The sequence below is a fragment of the Rana temporaria genome, chromosome 2 (genome assembly GCF_905171775.1).
Source record: "Rana temporaria chromosome 2, aRanTem1.1, whole genome shotgun sequence".
NCBI classification, from domain to species: Eukaryota; Metazoa; Chordata; class Amphibia; order Anura; family Ranidae; genus Rana; species Rana temporaria.
The window spans coordinates 274,401,121-274,422,982 of NC_053490.1; the positions used below are offsets into that span (position 1 = coordinate 274,401,121).

The 21,862-nt window shown below is 44.1% G+C and overlaps 1 protein-coding gene across 3 annotated transcripts in view; it reads left to right on the top strand.

The window, feature by feature from the left end:
• The window catches only part of PTP4A2 (protein tyrosine phosphatase 4A2), a 67,076-nt gene that overhangs the window by 7,931 nt on the left and 37,283 nt on the right, over positions 1 to 21,862 (top strand). Inside the window, exon 1 of one of the 3 annotated variants that reach the window (XM_040337067.1) lies at positions 10,714 to 10,791. The exons of the other annotated variants lie outside the window; for them this stretch is intronic. The gene's annotated coding sequence lies outside the window, so the exon portion shown is untranslated. Of the gene's footprint in view, positions 1 to 10,713; positions 10,792 to 21,862 lie in introns of those variants that run through there. 3 annotated transcript variants of the gene reach the window in all.

Sequence of the window (21,862 nt, forward strand, 5' to 3'; positions counted from 1 at the left end):
TTTGAACTGATACAGTGAAGGGAAGAGGGCTTTGATTGGGGCTACTTTTTATTTTATTTGGGGGGTGGCTGGGTTAATGGGTTAACCACCAGAAGGATTTACCCCCTTAATGACCAGGCAATTTTTTGCAATACGGCACTGCATCACTTTAACTGCCAATTGCGTGAGCGATGCTGTACCCAAACAAAATTGATGTGTGTTTTTGTTTTTTTTTTCCTTATCTTTCTTTTGGTGGTATTTGATCACCTCTGTGTGTTGTTTTTTTTTTTTTTTGCACTATGAATTTTTTTTTTTTATTGTAGCTCTTTAGCTACAATAAAAAAAAAAAAAAAAAGCAATTACTTTTTTTTTTTTCTATAATGAATTAAAGTATTATGCTACATATTTTTGTTAAAACAAATTGCAAAAAGCGGATTTTGATTGGTTTGCGCTAATGTTATAGTGCCTACAAAATAGGGAATAGATTTATGACATTTTTATTATGTGTGTGTGTGTGTGTGTGTGTGTGTGTGTGTGTGTGTATATATATATATATATATATATATATATATATATATATATATATATATATATATATATATATATATATATATATATATATATATATATATATATATATATATATATATTTTGGTGTGTGATTTTTTTTTTTTTTCTTCCCTGCAGGTGTTTTCTAACTGTATGGGGGGATGGGCTGCCTGGAGAAACGGATCTGACTGCCTAGCAGAAAGATAGGATCTATGTAATCTCTCCTATCAGAATGGAGATTTGCCCTGTTTACACGGGCATATCCCCTTTCTGTCACTGCGAGGGAACAATCACGGGTGGCCGGCGAACATCGAGTTCACCCCACCTGCTGATTGGCTCCCCAGCTGGCCAGTGGGCACGCGCGCATACACAATGGAGTTCCCGATCCAACGTACAGTGACGGCGGCTGGTCGGCAAGTGGTTAATATTGTATACTTGGATTGGACAAAGGGTGGCATCTTGTCAGGCATACCTGTTGCACAACCTTCTAGCAGGCTGAGTTGTGGCATGCAGGTGTCATGTGAACATTGAGTCAGTGGCTTGTGTATTTGTTCCTGTGGGGCCAACACTGTCATTCTAATCTGCCTGAGCACCTAATTAACTCTGTTTATCACAGACAAGTCTCCAATACTTACAACAGTTACTGCCTTTTTTTTAACCTGAGGTTAGACCTATCCCTGCCAAAGGACTTCCATTTATTGTGATCTGTGACAAGAGTGAGGATTAATTAGTTTGGAATTTACTGATTGTCATGTAGTGTTCTAAAATCTATCAGGTTAAGCAACATGCCAGTTAGTGCAATGAGCACTTTCTCTGACAGCTGCTCCCTCCCACCCTGGGAAGCTAGGTCTGCCCTACTTTAGGTGACTCGGGTTGTCTCTGAGGACAGGCTGACCTTCTGCAGTGATTACAAGTGACACCGTCACTGTGTCTTCCCGGTTACTGTTTAAATGTAATATCCCTGAGAAGACTTTGAGTGGTTGGTGTCCCTGATCCTGACATGTTATATAGAGACTGAAAGAAAACAGGAGCCGCCAGTGATTTCCGTGTAAAGAAAGGATGGGGATATAAACTTTGTACAATGTTCTAGCAAGATCCATTTAAAGTGACACTGAGCTTTTTGGTTTTAAAAATAATTCTACTCATGTTTTTGTATTCCACTTGTTTTTTATTGTCAATCTTCAAATTCCTTTATTTTTTGGGGATCTGAATTCCTGGAGGGTGGCTACGTTCATTCTCCATGGTTCCACTGTATGCAGGAATGTTGCCACCCTCTGTTTACTCTTAACATTGGACTATGGGATGTAAAGTGTGCAAAGAGCAGTCCACACTCATAGATGTAGTACTGCTTCTATGAATATAGGAGCAAAGTGGAAATGGCAGGCATAGGTGGGCACACTTGATGAGAAGCGGTGAAAGCCCCCACAGTTCAATTAGGCTGAGCTCACACTGGCATTATGAGCAGGCGTTTGGGAGGTGTTAAAAAGGCTCCTTAAACGCCTATGCACAAGATACAATAGACGACACTTAGTGCTGTGCCAACTAAGTGTTAGCGTTGCGTCACTTCAAAAGCCGCATGTTGAGTCAGGTAGGCGTTTGAAGCCTTTCAGCGCCTCCCATTCAAGTCTAAGGTAGTGCCTAGCAAATTCTCTGGCAGGCAGTTGCGAGGTGTTATGCCGCATACACACATTTATCATGAAAAAAAAATGAAAATTTTCCAACTTCATCATTAAAAATGATGTTGCCCACACACCATCGTTTTTGAAAAATGATGAACAAAGCGACGGCACTCTAAAGGGGAAGTTCTATTCGCCTTGAGGCTGCTTTTAGCTGGTTACTTGTTAGTAAAAGATGATTTGTGCTTTTTTGTCTGTTACAGCGTGATGAATGTGCTTACTCCATTATGAATGGTAGTTTTACCTCCCATCTCAAAACTTGCTTCTGGGCATGTGCAAGTTTAAAACGTAATTTTTGCCCACACACGATCATTTTTTATGACACAAAAAATGACATTTTAAAAAATGACATAAAAAATTCAAGCATGTTCGAATTTTTTTTTGTCATTTTTCAGAAGACATAAAATGACATTTTGCCCACACACGATCATTTTAAATGACATTTTTAAAAATGTCATTTTATTTCATCGCAAAAAGTGATCGTGTGTACAGGGCATTAGGATTCGTTAATTTATTGTAATGAAATGAGCATTTGCGCAGTTTTAACGCTTGTCAAATGCTTTAAAATTGCCCATTGGGCGTTTTGGGGAGCATTTTTAACTCCTAATTAATGCTTGTAAAATGCCTGTCTAATGCCCATACTAAAGCTCATTGACGCCAATACTAACGCTATAGGAGCGTTTGAGCGTTAGAAATTTAGTCCAGTGTGAAAAAGCCCTTTATCGTCTCTGCACCAGAAGATTGTGTGTGTGTGGGAGGGGGGGGGGGGTGAAGGCATGGACAGAGGAGCATTTTACCTAGCAAAAGATGCATCAGCTCTACGGGCACAACCTGTGCTGATTTTTCTGTTTTATTTTGGCTTCAAAGTAGAACTGAAGGCAGAACTTTTTTTTTTTTCATTTTGAATGGGTAAGGGAGGGATATAACGCCTTTTGGTTTTATTATTTATTTTGCCATGTGTGTTCCCATTGGGTAGATTTTCCTTCACTTTGTGTGCCATAGCCAAAACAGGACAAGAGAGGAAATCCCTCCAAATTGAGGAATCCCTGGTTGTCACCAGAACTCCAGCTTAATCCCTCCAGTGCTGCGACTTGTCCCCTGCAACCTACCCCGAGCGTACTTACGCCAGCTCTATGTACAATATAGGGATTAATGCTCTGTATTATGCATGAAGATGACGGGCCTCCGACCAGAGCGCTGGGGCTGGCCAGAGCGGGTATAAGGTAAATGATGGCGTCGTCACTTTTCACCCCTAGACATAATGACCGTTTAACCCTTGCAGTATGTGTGTAAAAGGGATGTCTCAGTGCAAGGGTGCACTTTTTAAAATTCCTGGAGTTGGGCTTTAGGTACATTCTATTCTTTGGTATTTGTTTCAAAGTTCTCTATAGCCTACTGATAATGCGTATGTACCATGAGCTATAGATCTAATTTTTGGTGGGGATTCCCTGACACCTGAGAACTTTTTCAAAGGGGGTTTAAAAAAATAAAATAAAATAAAAAGTTGAGAGAAACTGAGTTTAGCAGCATTCAGGCTAATATTTGTCTGTTTTTAGACTGGATATATTTGGTTGAGTAGAAAGATTTTTGGCGTGCTTTATCTAGGAGGTGTTGCAGCTTTGCATTTTCAGGTATTTGTACTGCCAGCTCTTGTATTGCGTTTTTCTTTATATCAGATTAGGTCAGTGACATGTGCGACATTTCATGTTTTGGGGAGCTTAAGTGATGTAAATGTGATTACCAGTGGACTTTGTCCCAGGGTGCTGGAACTCAGCCTTACTTAACCTTACTATATCACTTGGGCAGGACAGATTACAGAGTCTGATCGTCGTTAACACAATGCGCAGGAAACACTTTTTGTCGTAGCTTACATTATCAGTGTGAAATTTAGTGTTATTGTAACATGCTTCGGAAATGCTGCTTCCGCTTTGGGCAGGTTATTCCTGCTCAGTCAGAGGGAAGTGGTGTTTTTTTTTTTTTTTTTTGCTTTGCTTTGTGGGGAAAATAAAGTTTGTGTTTATTTAAAAAAGAGATTGTGTACAAATATTGCAACTGTTTATTTTAGGAACTTGTGCAACAGCTTATTTATATGTTTAGTTATGTCTTTTTTTTTTTTTTTTATGGCTACACTTGGGCTTCATGTACACCAGAGGTTATTTAACATCTTCTGAACAATCTAACTTGACAGCTAGAAACCGGCATCTAAAAACGTCTGTTAAGCTGTGTTTACATGCCGCGTTTAGAAGCGTTTTTCAATTTAACAATATTTTTATTTATTTTTTACAAACGAATGTAAACGTAACGCTACTAAATGCTGTTACAGGCTTTTGACGTTTCAAATGCCTCTGAACATCCGCCTGAACCCATTTTTTATTTTTATTTTTTGCATTCCAAAAAAAGCTTCTAAATTCAACTGCCTAGAAACGGCTGTAAATGACCCTGTGTACTGATAGGCTAACATAGAGGAGTGTTCAGGAGCAGTTAAAAAAATACCCAACTGCTCCTAAGGCTCCATTCACATCTAGGCGGACGAAATCGCAGTGTTTTGTCCCGCGAATTGCGGTGACAAATAGCGGCGTTTTGTACCGCGACATCACTTGAGCTCCCCAATTGTGAATGCAGCCTTCACCCCATCTATGGAGATGGTTTACATCTCCTATGCCGAAAGCCGCCTGAAAAAAAGGTTCGGGACTTTTTTTTCAGGCGGCAGGCGTACAGCGTTCGGCGTGGAGATGTGAACCATCTCCATAGAGGTGCATGTTAAAATCATCCCTCTGGCGTCTCGGGGTTGCAGCGGCGTCGCACTACAGGCGTATATACGCCTAGGTGTGAACGGGGGCTAAGCGTTCGTTTTACCAGCAGCAGTGTACATAAGGCCTAAGTCCCCTTTCACGCTGAGTGGACACCGTTCTGATTAGCAGCGAATCGTCTCGCAGGTCCCCTGCTGATTGGAGCAGAGCCAGGCGGATGACGTGCAGTGCCAAGGCTCTATGCTCTATGGACAGCCAGGAGTAAGACCCCATGCACACTATACAACTTTTTTTTGTCCGATTTTCCTTTTAGATGTACCAAAACCATGTAGTGCCTGCCTGATTGTATACAAATTGAAACTTAAAACGGAGCTCCACCCTAAAGTGGAACTCCTGCTGATCGGAACCCTCCCCCCTCCGGTGTCACATTTGACACATTTCAGGTATTTGCACCCACTTCCGGTTTCCAGTTTCGGGTAATCTGCGGGCATGACGTCACCTCCTGTCCCCCCGGCCCCCCCCCCCGAACACTCTGCTCCCAGTACATACATACCCAGTACACAGCGGGAGCCAATCGGCAGGTGTAGCGTGACTCGCGCATGCGCCACAGGGAACCGGGGCAGTAAAGCCGGAGCGCTTCACTTCCTGGTTCCCTCACCGAGGATGGTGGGGGGGGGGTCAGCAGAGTGACGAGCGATTGCTCGTCCTCTGCTGCGGACGGAGCTGGACTCCAGGTAAGTGTGCTAATATTAAAAGTCAGCAGCTGCAGTATTTGTAGCTGCTCGCTGAAAAAAAAAATATTAAAAGCCAACATCCGCTTTAAGGTTTGATCTCATATTTATATGGTTTTGTTAAATCTGAAGGAAAAAATCGACAGAAAATTGTATAGTGTGTATCGCGCTTAAATGGACTGCCCTCCGATCCAGTCTGCCTAAATAGAAGAGGATGAAGTCCCCTTCTATTTATTTTTTGATCTGACCCAGAGACAGGTGGGTGTAAATGGACACAAGTCTGTTTACACTGGTCTGAGGATGAATGGACCTTCCGATCAGGTCCTCCTGATAAACTGATGGGTGGATCTGATTGGATGCCCATATGACCTTCCGATCAGGTCCTCCTGATGGGTGGATCTGATTGGATGCCCATGTGACACCTTTTGAAGAGCTACTATTTTTAAATGTGGCTTTTTTTAAACCACTCCCGGCACTTTGTCTATCTGTCAAATAGAGATGAGCTTGGGCATTCTCCAAACACCTCTCTAGCTGAACTCTGAACTTTTTTTTTTTTAACCCCAATGAGCTGTGGGCTGAGATATTTCTTCCATGCAAAGAGGCAGGTTTTTTGTTTACGTGGGCTGTAAGACATGAACTTGGAGATCAGCTAGAGATAAAATACAGAGGACGCCTTAGTACATTTCGTGTGTGTGTGTGTTAAATATGTTTTCTATAGGCACATTCACATAGACACAGAGGGCCATACACCAACAGAATTCAGTGCATTTCTGCTTGTCTATTCCTGTACACATGTAACAGATTTCTGGCGTTCGCTTTGAAAGCTAAAAAAAAAGATCAGCTTTTCATTTTTTTTTCTTTCTGGATTGGAGGAAAACAAATGTAATTAGTTTCTTTTTTTTTTTTTAGTCCATTAAATAATAATTCTCCTTCCTTTTATTTTTATTAAAATAACAAACATGTCATACTTGCCTGCTCTGTGCATTACTTTTGTGCAGAACAGCCCTGATCGTTTTCTGGGGTCCCCTGCCGGCGTTCCAGGCCCCTCCTCAAGTGCCCCCCACAGGAGACCTGCTTTCCATGGAGACATCTATGCTGGCTCGCTCACGCTTCCCTGTTTGCGCATATTGACGCATTGATGGCTCGGCTCCACCCCCCCCCGCTCCCTCGTCACAGCAATGGTTGCTATCAGTCCATCCAATGAGGGAAACCATGGCGAAAGCTCTGCAGAGGAGACCGCCGACAATGCCTGGGAAATTAATGGAAAGTCACATCACCCATAGTGTTACTATGGGGCCTCCGTTGATGGCTGCCTCCTCTGCACCCACCTCTGATGGGGCATACACATGGTCGGAATCTCCGATGGGAAAAAGTCAGTCTGAATGTGTACAAGGCCTTGGCGTACAAATGCACATGCCACTTGTATTTAGACTTTGCTTAAATATGGAATGTGTGTGTGTCGGGCTAATTATTGCTGTCTTGCCAAACAGACTATTTACAGAGCACAGACCCGAATTGCACAAACCACTGAGTCACAGGTTTGATGACTTTTTTGCTCTGCGTTACTCCATAGTCCATATAGACATTCAAGTAGAAAGAAACCGTCTGTAAGCAAATAGTTACTGCTCTGTTCATCACAAAATATATAATATTATGTGAGGCCTGTTTAATGGGTGTGCAATGTGGTATATGCAAAATAAAGCGGTTATATAAATAGGCTGTACAAGCATCCGTTTAAAGATGATATTAAAAAAAAGACCCAAGACAATCTTTTTGATATCATGTATTTTATTTTCTGTTTAAACTTAGCGGCTCTAGCTCATGTGACCTTTAACTGTGGAATGTATGTGAATCTAAAGTCTATAAATTTAGGCAGCCCACCCGAGGGGAGGCAAATGCATGTGACTGGACTTGTGTAGAACAATTGGCCTGCATTATCATGACAAGATACTTTTTTGCTTAGATGGGTCCATCTTGCATAATGGCAGAGAAGGACATGGATAGTGTTGCTAGACTGCGCCAGGGCTGCTTATTCCTGAAAGAAGTAACTGTGATCTGGGCTAATCTGCCCCTTTTTTATGATCCGACCCCTTACAGACAGGTTGGAGAGTGTTTGTGGTTACCCTTTTTGGAAAAAAAAGAGTGGAAAAAAACATCCTTGTGATTCCTATAAATTACTTAATTTAAATTGAATATTCTCATACATGTACTTTTATTTTTTAATTTGCCAAATCTATTGCCTGCCAAAATTCTGGTGGTGGCCATTGCTTGTGTTGGCATCAGAAAGTGAATGGGCACAGGCTTCAGGATTTTGTGCAGCTGGCTACCCAACTCCTGGGCTCACGCCTGTGCAGTAATGACACTGCATAGCCGCACATTGTTATTAACAGGTTGCCATAGCAATGACAGCATTGTTTGAAGTTCCTGCCCTATTCTTATAGCAACCTGTTAGTACCAGAGTTTTTTTTTTTTTCCAAAAGGTTCAGTCTTTTGTTTAGCAAAAAAACAGTGGCGATTTAATACCACCAAAAGAAAGCTCTATTTGTGTGATAACAATTTCATATTGGTACAGTGTAGCATGTCTGCGCAATTGTCCAAAGAGTGACCGTGTGCTAAAAATTGGCCTGGGCAGGAAAGGGGGGTATATGTGCCCAGTAAGCGGGTGGTTGAATCTGCTTTCCTCCAGATGTAAAGAGTGCCCCCAAGAGCAATGAAATATGCCAGACAGCGATGAAGGAAAAAATAATATCCAATTTTTTAATTCACTATGGGTGCTCATTAGATTGAGCCTAACTTTAAAAAAAAAATGGGCAAAAAACTTTTCTCTAAGGCTTCATGTAGCCATGGCCAAAAGTTTTGAGAATGACACAAATACTAATTTTCACAAAGTCTGCTGCCTCAGTTTTTGAGATGGGAAATTGCATATACTCCAGAATGTTATGAAGAGTGATCAGACGAATTGCAATTAATTGAAAAGTTCCTCTTTGCCATGAAAATTAACTTAATCCCATAAAAAAAAATTCCACTGCATTTGTGAAGGCTTCAGGTTGCCCAAGAAAGTCCAGCAAGCGCCAGGACCGTCTCCTAAAGAGGATTCAGCTGCGGGATCGGAGTGTCACCAGTGCAGAGCTTGCTCAGGAATGGCAGCAGGCAGGTGTGAGCGCATCTGCACGCACAGTGAGGCGAAGACTTTTGGAAGATGGCCTGGTGTCAAGAAGGGCAGCAAATAAGCCACTTCTCTCCAGGAAAAACATCAGGGACAGATTGATCTTCTGCAGAAAATATGGTGAATGGACTGCTGAGGACTGGGGCAAAGTCATATTCTCCGATGAAGCCTCATTCCGATTGTTTGGGGCACCAGGAAAACGGCTTGTCCGGAGAAGAAAAGGTGAGCGCTACCATCAGTCCTGTGTCATGCCAACAGTAAAGCATCCTGAGACCATTCATGTGTGGGGTTGCTTCTCATCCAAGGGAGTGGGCTCACTCACAATTTTGCCCAAAAACACAGCCATGAATAAAGAATGGTACCAAAACACCCTCCAACAGCAACTTCTTCCAACATTCCAACGACAGTTTGGTGAAGAACAATGCATTTTCCAGCACGATGGAGCACCGTGCCATAAGGCAAAAGTGATAACTAAGTGGCTCGGGGACCAAAACTTTGACATGTTGGGTCGATGGCCTGGAAACTCCCCAGATCTTTATCCCATTGAGAACTTGTGGTCAATCCTCAAGGCGGGTGGACAAACAAAAACCCACTAATTCTGACAAACTCCAAGAAGTGATTATGAAAAAATGGGTTGCTATCAGTCAGGAATTGGCCCAGAAGTTGATTGAGGGCATGCCCAGTCGAATTGCAGAGGTCCTTAAAAAGAAGGGCCAACACTGCAAATAAATGTCATGTAATTGTCGATAAAAGCCTTTGCTGCATTTTGCCGCATTTGCGTTTTATAAGCTTTTAAGAAAATATATATTTTTCTAAATGACCAAAGATGAAAAACGCCTATAAACAAAATGCTGCTAATAGCTGTTTAGCTGCGTTTTGACGCGTTTGGAACGTGAAAATCTTCTGCGTCTGAACCCATTTTTTTTGCTTTCAAAGAAACACGGTTAAGCGCAACTGCCTAAAAGCGTCAAACGAGACTGTGTACATAGTGAGTAACTTGTATAGCGCTGACAAATACGAACAGAATCGCCTCAAGGCGATTGAATCCAGAGTCGTGCTAATCCTTCTATATGGTCGTATAGAATAACATTAAATGAGTTCAGGGGCAGTTGAAAAAAGCGTCCAACTGCCTCTGAACGTACGTTTAGCAGCGTCCCGTGTACATGGGGCCTTAAACGTCGGTCACTCTCTGTCACGTTAAATCGTTCAGGAGAGGTTTTAAAAACGTCTGTTGTACATGAAGCCTAAAAGTCTTCAAACAAGCTCCAGTGTCTACTTTCCCTGGTTGACCAGAAACCATATTTGTCAGTTTGATGAAATTTTTCCGGCGAAGGGCTATAAAATAATCTATACTGAAATAAAAGTATTTGGTGTAAATCTGCAGCCAGTAATTTGCAAGCAAAGAACATAACGGTGAGCAACCCAAGAAGACCAATAACGTCTTTATTGGCATTGACCGGTTCTACTTCCTTTACTCATTAAAGAACAAACTCTGGCTCTTGATCATGAATTCAAGTCATAAGCTGATCTCTCATAAGCACCCTTGAAAATTCCCAGCAAGCTAGCCTTTCCCACATCTAATAAATAAAAGTGCCTTGAATGTGTATTCTCGGTTCCATGTACTTGGATCTGGCGGTTGGTTTAGCGTTGCAGTAAGATGTAGCATTTTAGCTGATATTTAGGGGTCATAGATCAGGACACATTGCAGGATGTATCCTGTGTGCAGCAGGGAGAAGAGGAATGCCTGCCACACACTCTGCAAGCCCCTCTCGCTCTTAAAGTCCTTTAACTAAGTGCTTCTCAGGTTTCTCTCCCTTCCCTCTTGCCCTTTTTGAAGCAGCTGAATGTCCTTGTTTGTTTGGCAGGGAAACCTTTTGCACGTTAATGTTAGCAGGCCTCTGAACATATTGTAACCCGTTTCATGAGACTCTCATGGATATGTAAGTAAACGGGGCAGCAGGGGGAATAGAGACAAACCACCTCCTGTTTCTAATACCCCATTTCTCAATATAGACCCTCACCTCTCCTATTCCTGGATGCTATTTCAAAGAGGATTTGCTTTCTTCATTCTAACAATCCTAAAGGAAGGTGTTTTTATTGTATTGCATGATTCCAGCGTGCTTACTCTGTGTCTGCTTGTTGTATCTGACGGTTCCAGTAAGGGGATGTCTGCGGTTGTTTCTGCCGACGTAATGCTGGTTTAATCCCACATTAATGTTATATCAGAACTGGGATTGCATCCTCTTCATTTCTCCGGACGTGATACCAGAAGAAAGGCAGGGTATTAAGTTTCTCATAGTGACCAATCTATGCAGCTGTCATGCCTGTTATCATTGAGCCTTTTCATATGTAAAGAAACCTAGATTGTATTTTTAAGCCGGCTTTTATTTAAAGCTAATTAATAAAGAGTTCACCCTGATTACATGGTGTTCAGTGGATCTGTGCTATAGCTTTGGTTCTCGATCTTGCAATACCTACGCCTTCTCTGATTAAATAATTAGCGTAGAGCTTTTGGCATGCAGTAGATGCTCATTCAAGGTTAATTCTCGTTCACACTGTAATGTACTTTTGGTTAGCTAAGGGATTGCTCCAACTAGCCGCAGGTTGTTGTGTGGCTTTTTTTTTTTTTTTTTCTTTCTTTCCCTCAGCTAATATAACTTTTGTAAAATGGACAAAGGCATCTTAATAACCTATTTGTATGGTGCATTACAGCTAATACTAGTTATTTTTTTTAAGGGGGCAATGATACTGTTGTGTCTTGGTGCACGAGTTGCAATGCACTTCCCCAAAAAAAGTGACACCATGTTGGCACTCCAAAGTGTTTTTTTTTTTTTTTTTGTTATGTATTTTGGAAGGGCTCCTAAAAGTCAATAGTAGTGCATCAAAACACATAACTTGCATTTTGATGTGTTGGCAAGGGGTATTGATATATGTTGGCTAAAGTATAACTAAAGACAAACTTTATTTTTTGAGTACCGATCCTTTTGGGCCTGTACTCGCTAATAGAGTACCGATACTTTTGTGGTGCGATTTGCGTTGGTCCAAAAAAGAAATGGCGCAGGTCACACTGCAAAGAATAGATACTCGATCAAATGCTTGGTATCTGCACCGATACCGGTATCGGTGCATCCCTACCGTTTACAATTATCAATCCCAAATTTTGTGTTTTCCCCAGAAAAGTAGTAAAGGGGAAATCTTCCAATGGGCACATTCAATCTAGTGACCTTGGGGTCCCCCAGGAGAGCCTTTAATTTCCAGGAATTTCCTCTTGCTCCCTTCCGGTTTGGTTATCGGACAGGAAGTGAAGGGACATTTCTGTAATGAGACACAGGTGGCGAAAAAAAAATCTCTATCCTAAATGAGAAAAAGTTTTGCCTATAGGTCTACTTTAATATCTAATACTCCTACCCATTCTAAATGTCAACACGCAAAAGCACCACACGTTGATGCATGACATCATAGCCGTCTAATGCATTTCTTTGCGCACACAGATTTAAAAAGCCCATTTGGTCCTTTGAAAAGTGATCTGTAGTTGACCGCTTTTCAGAGTAGGTGATATATTGCCTCCTCACCACCTGTTTTATCAAGAGCAGAGCCACTGCACATTGCACACAGTTGCATGGCAGTCTTGGCACACACTCATTAACTTTAATAGGTCAACTTTTTGGTGGTACCGAATGCAACAGGGGGATCACTTTTTGTTGCAGCTGTGAAGCAAAGCTTGGGGGCACTATACTACCTTCATGGCCCTGCCTTTTGGCTTCTCCTCTGCACCTTGTGTGTTCAAAAACTTGTCCTAAAACTTCAGAAAACAGTGCTGAAGCTGACTTATAACATCTGTCTTTCTTCCCCAGGAAAAACTGCAGATCCTGCTATTTCAGTTTTCAACTTTTCAGTTTAGAAGTTGTTTAACTCTGCTTCTGCATGAAAGCTTTGGCATTGATGGTAGCCTCCTTTTTGAGCCCCAATTTCACTTCAGGCATCTGCAGTGCAACATTTTGTCATCTTAGGACAAGTCGGTCTTGTCTCTGGGCTGGCAAATTCAGTTGATGCCCAAGAATAAGCTCTCTCCAGCTTGGTGGCTCAGGAATCAGATTCTGTAATCCAAAAATCTCTTCTTGTCATGAGACAGACAGCAGCCTGTTGTGCTGAGAAATACTGGGCGCCTTCTTTTTGCAAGAGACTTGGTTGTCTCCCAGAGTTGACATCTCCGCAGTAGTCAGTTTGCAGCAACCTTTTTACAGTTCCCTTTACAAGGTGCCACTGAAAATTCATAGAACCAGTGCAAAAAATAAAATGAATCGGTTACTGACATCAGTTGAGGCCACAAAAGCTACCTGGTAGAACGTCCTCCGATGAGGCACAGCCGGCTGGTAGAACTTAAAGTAAACAGAACAGTTGGCAGCCTTGATGCCAAAGTAGTACTCGATCTAGAAAAGTACCCCTTAACAGGAAAGGGGGGGGGGGACCTGATTCTTGAGAACATAAGCTTGAGATATGGGATGAAAATTCCCTTTTGATGACATGGATAGAACTGGGCAGAGGAAGAGGAGAACAATGTCCTGAATGAGGTGAAAGAAAGTAACTACCTTAGGAAAGAAGGAAGTCCTTGGCCTCAACACCACCTTTTTTCTAAGCAAGACCAAAAAGGGTTCTTTGCAAGAAGACCACCAGGTTACAGCTACAGGGTAAACCATAATGGCCCTTTCACACTGGAGCCTTCTGTTCCGATTAGCAGGGGATCTGTGAGCTAATAATGATACCCCAGCAATCTCCATTGTGCCGAGTTGCTGCTCCACTATCTTCTGAGCACTGCACAGGTACAATTCTGAGAATGAAGAAAAGATGATCCGCAGTCCAGTCATTGCTCTTGGACCCCTTTCACATGTGCGGACCGGACTGTATGTCCGCATTTCTTTATCGTACATCACGGGACACAGAGCGGCATTCATTACTATATGGGTTATATGGAGTACCTTCAGGTGTAGACACTGGCAATCTCAAACAGGAAATGCCCCTCCCTATATAACCCCCTCCCATAGGAGGAGTACCTCAGTTTTTCCGCCAGTGTCTTAGGTGTTAGTCATGGTTTAGCTTGCCTCCACATCCTTGGGATTAGGTGAGCTAACCGGTTCTGTCCAAAAAAGCCTCAGCGCTAAAGTGGTCAGTAACCGGACCCCAAACCCTTGGGGTATAGCCCATAATGCTTTTCTTTTTAGAGAGCTGGACCCTGGGCCCAGAACTTAGAAACCTTTGGGTGCCTAATGTTTCTGTTGCCAGAGTGCTATATGGGCCCAGGACAGTGGATCCTTCATAGGAACCCAGGGCCTGAAGGTCTAGACATCCCCACCGAGATGGGGGAAGATTGGGCCTCTTGCTTGGCAAAGTCCTGCGGCATGGAGCAGGTAAGTGAGGGGAAAACTTGCGGAACTTGGTTCTTAGCAGGTTTTTTCTGGGGGGTCACAGGGGACATGCCTAAAGTTATGCGCTGCATCTGGCAAACTAGTCACATATCATAAAGATAGGATGGCTCTATATGTATTATTCCCCATAAGATGTGACCTCCCTTGTAGTGTTGGAAAAGCATTGAGTGGGGCCTGTGTGATATAAAAGTATATGTGTGTGTCAGAGAGCTGTGCTTACCTGCAAGCCTCCAGGCGATGCTCCATTCAGTCTTCCTCCTCACGGCCTGCAAAGCAGGCAAAACGCTGACCTCCTCATGGTTCCAGGCTGCAGGCTGCAGTTTGCTGGAGCAGAGAGGTCCCTTCCTCCCAACCCCACCCCCCCCCTGTCGGGAGGGGCATTTCCTGTTTGAGATTGCTGGGGGGGAAGGGCGGGTCAGTGGCTTAAGGAAGGGGCGGCCCTTCCTTGTTTGTTCCATATAGCTCATTCAATACTTTGGAACTGAGGAGGAAAGACCAGAACGGCAAGCACGGGGCGCCGAGGACACACAGTGGCCAGAAAGAATATTGCAGTCTTCAGAAAGACTGTTTTCAAGCCTAGGAATAGGCTGTTTCTTTTCCATCTCATAGTTTTTCTTGCAATACTACTCAGGGGGACAGAATGTTTTTTCTTTCCTAGATTTGAAAAAAAAAAAAAAAAAAAAAGATTTTTTTTGAAAAAAAAAAAAAAAAAAGTGTCATCTAGGGGAGAGGAAGCATTTTTTATCCCCCAAACAGGTGTTTGGGCATTTAACTATTTATAAGTCCCAGGTACCAATAAGTAGCAGGTGTACCTCGGTATTGTACCATGGCATCAAAAAACAAGGGTACAAGAGGTGGGGATTCCCCCAGAGAGTCTGAGGTCTCGGACAAAGCTATGCCGCTGCTTTCCCCACAGGGAGCCTTGGGGCCATCGGGATCTGGGGCTGGAGCTGACGCGGGTCAGTCCAACCCTAAGATGGTCACGGAGGAGGTATTACTCACCTCTTTAAAAGAGATGCAGAAAAGCATGGGTAAAATGATAGCCGCAGCTATGCGGGGCAGTAAGCGGAATAGATCTCCGTCGCCCGAGCGCGGACCCTCAGAAGAGGAGGTCCTTTCCTCAGGGGAATTGGACGACCTCTTGGACAAGGACCAAGTAGGTTCAGGGATCGAAGATCCGGATACAGAGGAGTCTGGGGCAGTCTCCCTGAGGGAGAGCTGGTGGATTCAAGGATTGTCGGACTTGGTCCATAGGGCATTCAACTTGCCAGTACCAGATCTCCAGGTATCGACGGTTTCAGCTTTGGGCTCACTGAGGGCGCCTCAAAGCAATGCTGTGTTTCCGATCCATCCTCTATTAGAGGGAGTTTTGTTCCAAGATTGGAACAAGCCAGATAAGATCTTCTTACCACCTAAGAAGTTCTCTGTCCTATATCCTATGGAAGAAAAATTTTCCAAAAGATGGGCTACTCCTGCAGTGGACGCAGCCATCTCATGTGTTAACAAATCGTTAACATGCCCTGTAGAAAACATACAGGTGTTCAAGGATCCAGTTGATAAGCGCTTGGAAGCACTACTTAAGAACTCCTTCACTACTGCAGGGGCAGTAGTACAGCCAGCTGTGGCTGCGATTGGGGTCGCTCAAGCATTATCGGATCAATTTAAGCAGATGCTTAAACTTATTCCTGCCCAGCAGGCAGAAGAATTTTCGGATGTCCCTAAGGCCATATGTTTTACGGTAGACGCAATCAAGGATTCTATCCAGCAAGCGTCACGTTTATCGTTATCCCTTATCCATATGAGAAGACTCTTATGGTTAAAAGGCTGGGAGGCTGAGCCCCCATGCAAGAAGCTCCTGGTAGGGTTCCCCTTCCATGGAGGACGACTCTTCGGAGAAGACCTAGATAAATACATTCAGACCATTTCAAACGGCAAGAGTACTCTCTTGCCAACTAAGAAGAAGGTTCAGGGGCCTGCGTTTAAACGACAGTATTCCCCTGGGCAGGGGCCCTCTAATGCCAAGCAGTATCGACGGCCTCCTGCAAAAGCAAACTTCGGCTTCAACAGCAAATCACAAGGACAGGCTGTTAGAGGCAAAAGGCAGTGGTTTCGCAAACCAGCAAAACCAGCCCCCAAGCCAACCTTATGAAGGGGCGCCCCCACCCACGAAGGTGGGGGGAAGGCTGCGACTCTTTTCAGAGATTTGGGAAGCCAGCATTCCCGACGAGTGGGTACGGTCTTCCGTGGCCACAGGCTACAAATTAGATTTCCTAAGGTTTCCTCCTCCTCATTTCCAGGAGTCGAGGATTCCAAACGATCCGCCTCGGATTCCGGCCAGTCCTGGAACAGGGGCTGGGTTTCTACTCCAACCTATTCATCATCCCAAAATCCAATGGAGATGTCAGGCCAATTTTGGACCTAAAAATGGTAAATGCATATCTAAAGATCCGCTCATTTCGGATGGAATCCGTGCGGTCAGCAGCTGCCACACTCCAGAAGGACGACTTCAATAAAGGATGCCTACCTTCATGTTCCAATTTATCAGCCACATCAAAGATATCTACGCTTCATGGTGGCTTCGCGTCACTTCCAATTCGTGGCGCTTCCCTTCGGGTTGGCTACGGCCCCCCGGGTGTTCACGAAGGTCCTAGCTCCGATCCTAGCCAAGCTAAGGATCCAAGGGGTCACGATCCTAGCATACCTGGACGACCTCCTAGTCATAGACCACTCGTCTCCCGGCTTGGAGCGAGCAGTGGCCCTCACGGTCCAATACCTCGAGAGGTTCGGCTGGGTCCTAAATCGAGAAAAGTCAGCTTTCCAGCCCACAAGGCAGTTGGAATATCTCGGCATGAGATTAGACACAGAACAACAAGGAGTGTTCCTACCTCTGAGGAAGGTAAAAGCCATCAAGGAATTAATCCTACTGGTTCTAAGCAAGAAAGAACCGACTATTCGCCTATGTATGAGGTTACTAGGCAAGATGGTGGCCACGTTCGAGGCGGTACCATACGCCCAGAGCCACACTCGCATCCTACAGGCAGCCATCCTGTCAGCATGGAGCAGAAGGCCACAGGCCTTGGATATCCCGTTGCCGCTCTTATCAAGAGTCCGACAAAGTCTGTGTTGGTGGTTAGACCCTCAGAATCTACTGAAGGGGAAGTCTTTCAGCCCAGTGGCTTGGAAGATAGTGACCACAGACGCCAGCCTGACGGGCTGGGGAGCAATTTTGGATGGTTGCACTCGCCAAGGTACTTGGGCAAAGCCAGAGAAGCAGTTGCCCATCAACATCTTGGAGCTCAGAGCTGCTCGACTAGCCCTCAGGGCTTGGACGTCAAAATTGCAGGGGTTCCCGGTGAGAATTCAATCAGACAATGCCACGGTCGTGGCATACATAAATCACCAAGGGGGAACCAGGAGTCAAGCCGCTCAGAGAGAGGTGAGCTTGATTCTCCTATGGGCAGAGGCGCATGTGCCCTGCATATCGGCAATATTCATTCCAGGAGTGGACAACTTTCAGGCGGACTTCTTAAGCCGCCAGACTCTATGGCCGGGGGAATGGTCTCTGCATCCACAAGTCTTTCAAGCACTCTGCCAAAGATGGGGAGTGCCGGACGTGGATATCATGGCATCGAGACTCAACAAGAAACTAGACAGGTTCATATCCCGCTCAAGGGATCCGATGGCCTGCGGAACCGATGCGTTGGTTTGCCCTTGGCATCAGTTCAAACTTCTTTATGCGTTTCCCCCGCTCCAGTTACTACCCCGCCTGCTGCGCAGGATCCGGGTGGAACACATACCAGTCATCCTGGTAGCTCCAGCATGGCCCAGAAGGGCATGGTACTCACTCATCCTAAAGATGGTAGTGGGAGACCCTTGGACTCTTCCTCTACGGCCAGACCTGCTATCGCAAGGTCCGATCCTCCACCCTGCCTTACGGCATCTAAATTTGACGGCCTGGAAGCTGAATCCCTGATTCTCAGGGGTAGAGGTCTGTCTCAGAAAGTAGTCTCTACCCTAATCAGAGCCAGGAAACCGGTCTCTAGGGTGATTTATTACAGGGTCTGGAAGGCCTATGTAGGCTGGTGTGAGTCCAAGCGATGGCTTTCTCGCAAATTTACCATCGATAGAGTATTAAGTTTTCTCCAGCTAGGAGTGGATAAAGGATTGGCATTAAGCACAATCAAAGGACAGATTTCTGCTCTGTCAGTTTGGTTTCAGCGGCCACTGGCCACCCACTCGCTGGTTAAGACCTTCCTTCAAGGGGTCTTACGTATTAGACCTCCAGTTAAATCCCCGCTTTGTCCGTGGGATTTAAATCTTGTTCTGTCAAGTTTACAGAAACAACCGTTTGAGCCGTTGGCTGAAATTCCTTTGGTTCTACTGACAAGGAAGTTAGTATTTTTGGTTGCCATAGTTTCCGCAAGAAGAGTTTCGGAGCTAGCGGCCTTATCCTGTAAGGAACCATATCTTGTTTTTCATAAGGACAGGGTCGTTCTCCGCCCTCATCCTTCCTTCCTACCGAAGGTCATATCCAGTTTTCATTTGAACCAGGATTTGGTATTACCATCCTTCTTCCCTAAACCTACTTCCAGAAAGGAAGGGTTGCTGCATACCTTGGATATTGTCAGGGCCATGAAGGCCTATCTTAAAGCTACAAAGAAGATCTGGAAAACAGATGTGCTGTTCATTCTACCGGATGGGCCCAAGAAGGGGCAGGCAGCTGCAAAGTCCACCATTTCTAGGTGGATTAAGCAATTAATCACTCAGGCCTACGGCTTGAAAGGGTTGCCTCCTCCAGTATCATTAAAGGCTCATTCTACTAGAGCCATGGGCGCCTCCTGGGCAGCACACCACCAGATCTCTATGGCTCAAGTTTGCAAGGCGGCAACCTGGTCTTCTGTCCACACGTTTACAAAATTCTACAAGTTGGACGTAAGAAGGAATACTGATACTGCCTTCGGGCAGGCAGTGCTGCAGGCTGCAGTTTGAGACCCTCGGATTCCGGGGGCTCCTCTTTTTTGAGTTAAATTTAAAATTTAAAATTATTTTTCTCAACTAAGTTGGATTTATTATGATTTGAGTATATCTCTAAATTAAATCCTTTTGTCTTGGAGATGTTCTCCCTCCCCTCATTGTAAGCATTGCTTTGGGACATCCCATATAGTAATGAATGCCGCTCTGTGTCCCGTGATGTACGATAAAGAAAAAGAGATTTTTAATACAGCTTACCTGTAAAATCTTTTTCTTGGAGTACATCACGGGACACAGAGCTCCCACCCCTCTTTTTTGAGGACCATTTTGGGAGGCATACTGCTTGCTACAAAACTGAGGTACTCCTCCTATGGGAGGGGGTTATATAGGGAGGGGCATTTCCTGTTTGAGATTGCCAGTGTCTACACCTGAAGGTACTCCATATAACCCATATAGTAATGAATGCCGCTCTGTGTCCCGTGATGTACTCCAAGAAAAAGATTTTACAGGTAAGCTGTATTAAAAATCTCTTTTTTCATCCATCCGTTTGCGGATGAAAACGGGACATACATTGGTCCCTATGTGATTACGGGTGTCAGCGGATGAACATCCGCTGACACCCATAATCACCCGCCTCCGCAAACATCCAATTTTGCGGACGGAAGAAAATCCTATTTTTTTTCTTCCGTCTTCGGATTGGATGAACACGGACACGCGGTCCGTGTTCATCCGATCCCCCCCCCCCCAGGGGAGAGCAGAGAAAAGACAGGGCGGTCCCTGCACAGTGTGTGGGGACCTCCCTGTCAGCCAACGGCTCAGCAGGGATATACGGAGCGATCCCCGCTGAGCTGACGGACACACGGAGGCGGATCATAACTGATCCACCCCGTGTGAAAGGGCCCTTAAAAATTAGTAGTGTTTATTAACAAGCCACAGTGGGCAAATAGGAATGGTTGATGCTTCTCAGCCTATAAGGCCTTAGTCATAACCACAATCCTGAGAATGCTTTGTATTCGCTAAATGAATGCAAAGTGTCCCCTGATTTTACAAGATGGGGCAGTGTTTTTTTTTTTTTTTTTTCTCCGTAGCCCAAGTTCTTAAATATTAGCTCCCAAAGAGATCTAATCTTGTAGCATACCTTTTGTGTTGCTGTTCAGTATCTGTGCATGGCTAGGCTGCTGTGAAGTGTAGAAATGGACAGCCGTTGTCGGAAAACAAGCAGACAATTCTAAAAGCTTGGTGATGTGATGGAAATGTTCTCAGGAGTGTTTATTAGCTGACTTGCGTAATACAAAACATTGGCTGACGCATAATGTAAGGTTGATGCCCTCTTCCTGAAAGCTCTGTTACTACTTCTATTCCTTCCTAAAAGCAAGACAACATGCTTGGTATGTGTGCTGTACATTGCTCTGGTGACGGAAGAGCAAATACTTCTCGTTTTTATGAGAAGTGCATTTCATGTTCAGCGCTGCGTTGACTTACCTTAGTCACTGCATTAAAAATTCATGTTCTTCCTGAAATTCATCTGTGAGTAAGCAGTCTAGAATAATTTTTCAGTTCATATTATGAATATACTAAAAATCTTCACCATGGAAACTATGGCTTCCTTGCTTTCCGCGGATAAGTCGATGTCTTGAAACAAGCTGCATGCGGTGTTCAAGGTCTAAATTTTATATATTAGAGGATGGTGTCACCGGATCAGTTGGAAGTATACAGCTTTACATACATCTTAAACTGACTGTACAAGGTCCTTTTTTAAAAGTACCAAAACTATTTACAGTAATCATGAAGACCTACCTAAACTATGTTCAATTTGTATCCAGCCAGATAGTTAGGATTTGGTCAAGGATGTTTGATGCATCCCTGCCCCTTTTGTGTACATGCAGCTGCACAGGTAATGCCTTTAGTGCTGCAGCTTGGGCTGGGTGCAGAAGCAATCCTGGGATGGCTACCTATGGGTTTGGACTAGGGTTGTCTTGATACCAGTATCGGGACCAATATCGAGTATTTGCGGGAGTACTTGCAGTCTGTCTCCTGTCCATTTATCTCCAGTGCAACTGAGGCTGCAGAGAAAGGGACTGGTGAATCTATGTCCTCGGTCTCTTTCCCTGTCTTAAAAGGTTAATATCAGGGGTCTGTTAAGTAATTTTAAATATTTAAAAGGTTAAATTGTAAAAAAAAAATCATAAATAAACACACTAACACTGTCCACCCCCCTCCTCCCATTACATTAAATAATGGTCTCTAGAAAAAAGAGGAAATCGTGATATTGTGTATTTTCATTCTTTACATACACCTTTTTGTCCTAAAGACTCCTGAGGTGGTGTCCTTTTTATCCTTGTTTCACTCCAGAATAAGTAGGTGATTGACTGATCCCAACATTTCACAAATGATATGTTTGCCGCGGGTCTATGCCTCCTCAAATGCGTAAGTGAAGATAAGGGTGACAACCCTGGAGTTTGTTTTTACCTTATTCCCAGCAATGACTGCTAAAATTTCCATCTGCACACTTGCCATTTACAGGGAATTGCGTCTCTCATTAACCACTTACCCCCCGGACCATATTGCTGCCCAAAGACCAGAGTACTATTTGCGATTCGGGACTCTGTCGCTTTAA